Genomic DNA, 6,124 nt, shown 5'->3' with positions numbered 1-6,124 from the left:
TTAAAATCTCGGTTATAATTAGATACTTTCAACAGTTTTATACAATCGTAAAATAATCTTGACAATTTAATATAATCATTTAAAAATTAAGCGAAATTTCAACACTCGGTTTAAACCGTCAAGATACTCAATACATATAAATATATATTTTATACATAAAAACCCCCCAAATCAAGATATATCTCATTAATTTTACATTTCAATTTATCTCTCTCTCTCTCTCACTCATCCGCTATCTCTCGTTCTCTCTCTTCTCTCTCTCGTCTCTCTCTCTGAAGGAGCACAGCAGTATAGCCGCCAATCAGACGGAGCTACACCACCACTCGCACCAAGTGGTCTATCTCAGTCTCCTTTGCAATTGCACCACCTCATCAGTCGACACCGCCTTCCAGTCACACCTCCTCGACAGTCGGCACCACCACAAGTCACATCACCCATCTCGTCAAATATCATTCTCGAGTAATCTCTCTTGACTTTCATTTGTATTTATTCATTTTGTTGTTCTTTAATTTGATATGTGTATACATTTATTATTGTGACTATTTTTTATTTGAGATGTGTAGGTCTGGCTGGCTGGGCTTGTTAGTTTGCAGTTGTGGTGAATGTTTCAGGAGACAATTTGGTTCTCTTTTTTCTTTTTAATGTGACGGTTCAAAATTATTGATTATAGTGTTTACTATTGCCGAAGATTTTAAATCGTTGGTAAAAAAAATCAACTGTTTTAAATCATTGTCTATTCTACTATAATTTTATGACGGTGGAATAGGTAATAATTATAGAAACCGATAATAATACAAATAATACAGTAGTCAAATGTTTAAAAATGTCGAGAAATATACTTTTTTTTAGTAGTGTGTTTATACCTTTGTTTTTAATACATGTCCAAATTCATATTCTATTTTCTCAAATTCCCTTTTATCACTATTATATGAGTTATTTATAATTTAATTACTTTTATATTGTTATAGAATGAATTTTTTTACCTAAAATAAAAAGTACACTATTTAATTGACATGTGTATACAACTCTCAATAGAAAAATAATGATGTATAAGCCCGATAGGATTTTCTTTGCATAATAGAAACATGCAAGAATGTGTGACCGAGATAAAGTATAGTCACACACTATGAGTTGCATAGTAAATAAGTTGAAAGTGAGACATAAAAAGAAGTTAACACAATCAAAACATACATCGAATATATATGCGATGAGTCAGTATTTCTTTCCTGTGTCCTATGTAAAGATCTCATCGTTACAGTGATTAATTAGTCCAAATGACTACTATACGCGACAACTTGTCATGGACCCACGAGTCCTATGTTATCAGTACATAAATGTCCAATACAAGACCATTTTAATGCATTCTATAATATGAAATCTTAGTAGCTTCTCGCCTTTATAAAAACCCTGAGAGGTTTATGCATGCATGCAGATGGTCCAAAGATCCAATGCATGCGGTAACTCTAGTGAACCTGGGAGTTTACATATTATTAAGAATACGAATGACCAATGTGTGACTAAAGTAGTCACACACGTTTAAGTATTAAATAAGAACGATCAAAACTATTCTTAGATATATTTCATAAAAGATTTTTATTTTAATTAAGTGTGCAATTAATGTTGTAACGGTCCTGACTAATCGGTTATATAACTAAATGATTATATAAAGGGATGATCAGATAATTAAGAATAAATTAATCACAATCTATCTTTCTAAAGTAGACTAAGCATATCAAAATCTATTGAATTACTATAATTCTTGTGTCTTTTACATACTTGTTATTTAGAGCGCTCACGTGAAATGAGTTATAATGCTCATTTGTTCAAAATAGAGAAGAGAAAGGTGAAATAATTACAAAATTTAGCTCACACAGATGAGATTGAACCCACAAGATTTATATTTGATTGCTAACTAAATTAGACCTATATTTTTATTTGGTTGTAAAGTTATATAATAGAAAACTAAAGAAATTAATTAAATGTATTTAATTATGGATGTGAAATTAACAATATAATTTTAGTTGATTCAATTATCAAATTATTAATGTTATTTAACTATTATTTTTCTTCTCAAGTGATGATAGATTATAATATAATTTAAACTCTTTCAAATCATAAAGGTTCTAAATTATATGTCAATTACTGTATCTCTCAAATAAAACAGCATATAATTTGCATCGATTAATAATCTAAAAGTCACATAAATTATGTGAATACTCTCGTTTCACATCAAAATCTATGTTTGTTCAATTAGAGCATTTTTAATATTTACTTTTTTAGATTTCATATTAGGATCATGAATCATGTAAAAGGTGATCAATCTTAAATATGCATTAACGCAAATATAAATAAATTACAATAATAAAAAAGTAACCAAATGATATTAACTCGTAAAATAATATCATTCAACATTTATCATAAAGTTAGTTCATAATTTCTAAACCCAAATGATGGATTATCTAAGAAAATATAAAAACATAAAGAAATCCAAGTGAAGCAAAGAAAAGTAGATGAATTTGTGTATTTAGGAAAATGAAATTAAAGATTATTAGCTTAGCTGGGGTCAAAATCTGCATTCAATTTTTCCTAAAACTTAAGGGAAATTTACACAGTTTACTGTGTTTTCCTATTTTATTTCTTTTATACTGTTACCCTCCAAAAATAACTTTTGTATTTTTTTTTAATTGCCAACTTTTTTTTTTTTTTTTTTTTTTGGCTGCCAACAATTTTTGTTTGCATGTAAAATTTGGAAATTAATATGTTATAACATCACCACATTCATGCATGCTTGCCACGTACATCTCCTCTCCTATCAACATATATATAATGTCCAACTCTCCCACACTCTACTATTATATATACTTAATAAAATAAGAAATAATGGGTAGTTGTGTCTCCCCACTTCAAAATTTAATTTTTTTTTGTTTTATTAAAATGATTGATTTGGATGTGAGATGTGACAACTCTCACACACACTACTCAATAAAGCTAACCCTCTCATCAATTTTATCTATTTATTTATATTTTCCACTCTAAACAAAAACCAAAACCATGTTACAATTCTTTTTCACCTTTCTCTGCAATCCCTTTGACTCTCTACATCCCTTCCCCAAAGAAACCTCAACCTCTTTGTTGAAACCATGGAAGATGCTCTCAGAGAGTCCAAACCTTACACTGGTAGACTCTTCTCTAGAGCTCGCCGTGTATGGTCATGAATCTTATCTTGGATTCTTTGTGGACCAAGAAGAAGAACAAGGTAGAAAAAACACACACACAACAGAATTTTCAATTTCAAATCATTACCCTTTTGTATATACAACTCAAGTTTCAATTTTTTTTTTTTTTTTTTGTGTTGTTTTGGTAGTGTTTTCTTATGTTTTTTTATAGGATGGGAATCCAAGTACACCCGATCGAAATACTACCATTCCAAAGTTTTTTTATGCTTATTTTTTTATGTTCTGTATTTTTTTTTGTGTTGTTGTAGTAGTGTTTTCTTATGTTTTTTTATAGGATTGTCACCTTCTCTTGAAATAATTATGTTCTTTTTCCCATTGTCCATTGCTCTTTATGAGAACTGATATAGATTTCATGTCCTGTCATTTTTTACAATATTTCATTTATGTGGCCTTTTTTTCATATTAAAACAATAGTAAAATAACACTACAAAACAGTAATTTGTTGTTGATTTAGTAAATTTTTCTCTTTGCCAGATTTTATGGTTTTTCCCCGGTGTTTTCTGCTTCATTTGTTTTTGTGTTGTTTCAGTGTTGTTTTAGTAGTTTTTTTTTTATAATTTTCTAGGAATAGACTTGCAAATATAGTTGATTTTGCATCATTGTTGAGTTGTGCGTGATTGTTTTTTTTAATCATTTTTTTCTTTTGTTTTGTTTGATTGTTTTAGTGTTGTTTTACTGTTGTTTTGCCATGATTATTTATTGACGTCGATTTTACTGCTTTTGTTTATTCTTGCCGGATTTAATGGTTTTTTCTTGGTGATGTCCGTCTCCGGCGACTCCCCACACACGAAGCAGGTTGTTTTCCCGTGTGTTTTACTGTTCACAGTATAAATGTTATGTTGTTGGGCTTAGGCAGTACAAAAGTAAAGAAATTGGGCTGGGGCAGTAAAAATGTTATTTTTGCCGTGTCCCAGTATATTTGTAAAGTTTTGGTCCAAAAACAGTATTTTTGTAAAATTCCCAAACTTAATGTAATTAATTGACAAATCATAGATTATGCAATTCTTTGCTTACTCTTAAATAATTATTTCACTGTGCAGTCACATCACATCATCAACATCATCAAGTCTGTGTGATTTGCTGTGAAATTTACGAAAAGAGACATATATAATAAATTATATAGAGAGAAAGAAAGAAAGTGAAATAATATGGTAAAAATATTAGAGAGTGACATTGTGTTTTGGTTTGGGGTGTCAGGAAGGAAGTCAGAATAAAAATAAAAGAAGAGGAAAACGACGTCGTTGAGCGTAAGGCCACAAGGAAAATGGCAGTGACACGACACGGGCTTTGATTTAAGTACATAACATAACATAACAGCAACCCGTGATTTCCGCAACTCACCAATTTTAATTTAAACAAATATAAAAGCCATTTAGCAACTCCTCTCCTGTATTTTATTTTATCAATAATAATAATAATAATAATAATAATAATAATAATAATGTACTCCTCTATTATACTAGTACTCTCTCTGTATCATATTCACACATACAATATATTAGAAATCAAAATATAAAAGTATATAGCAACAGTTTCCACAGATTGGGTAACTTGTTGATCCTTATTTTAGGGTCCCTTTTAGTCATGAAATAAAAAGTCATCTAAAGTAAATTCTGTGTCAAAGTGTATGTAACAGTGTGGAGTCCACAAGAAATTAAAAAATAAAAAAAGGCAGAATATAATAATGTAAAAAAGGATGATTTTGCAAAAGCCAAAAAGCACTGCATTACCCTACCACTCGAGAACACAAATAACAAAGTTAAATACTAAATTATAATATATAATAATCAAATCTAAAATATATAATATACCTGATCGATTCATGCCTCTCACTTTCACCATATTATTATTATTATTATTATTATTATTATTATTATTTCCCTTGTGTTAAAGTTAAACCCAACCCTCTCTCTTTCTACTAAATATAATGATTTCATGTTGTTTGTCTTTCAAATTTGAATTTCAAATCTCTTTCTATGTATATATATATATAGATGAGTAAGAGTATTTTATTATGGGACGATGGAGATAAATAATTAAAAGAAACATTGTGGATGAATCAAATAATAATACAATTATTGAAATATCAATATGATTTTCATATCATAATAGGTGGGAAATGAAAAATGCAGATTATTATTCACAATCACAATGACAAACAAAATAATATCTCATAACTCATTGCTCCTCCTCGAAACTCCAATATACAAATAAATGGTCAGACAGACAGATATCTAAAAAATATTAATTATTATGTAATAATGAGCAATAAATAATAATAGATGAGACGACAACATTGGAAGGAATGTTCAACACAAGACTATATCACTATATGAAATGAAATATGTTAAATTATGATACATACATGTGAATAGATAATTGTGAATCTCTAAATATTCTTGCACTTCATTCATTCATTCATTCCATAAAATTAAATATAATCCATCCATATATATAAAACCAACTTTTATCTTTTGCCTGCATCATAACATTAATCTCCTCTTCCTACATACATCACTAAATAAAAATACTCTACTATACAACCACAAAACAACAAACTAAAGGGACTATAATTTGCATATATAATTACCATATCATAAATAAATTGTTTACTAAAAGCCTATTATTATTTTGACGGTCTTTGTTTTTTGTTTTTTTTACTTCAAAATTACCTTTAGCTTTTTTCTTTATTTTTTTGAAAAGAAAATTATCTTTAGTTAAATAAACAAACAAACAAGGTCCATATCGAACGTATTAAAAAGAAAAAAATTAAAGGATACATATAATAAATAACATAAAAAACTGCTAAATTACAACACCAAATATTTATATGGTGTTAAATATGTTATCACAAAATGTTTGTCATACCCAAATGAGATGAGGTGAAA

Source organism: Cannabis sativa, chromosome 1 (assembly GCF_029168945.1).
Source record: "Cannabis sativa cultivar Pink pepper isolate KNU-18-1 chromosome 1, ASM2916894v1, whole genome shotgun sequence".
In the NCBI taxonomy this organism is placed as follows: domain Eukaryota; kingdom Viridiplantae; phylum Streptophyta; class Magnoliopsida; order Rosales; family Cannabaceae; genus Cannabis; species Cannabis sativa.
Note: the sequence above shows the minus strand (reverse complement) of the source record.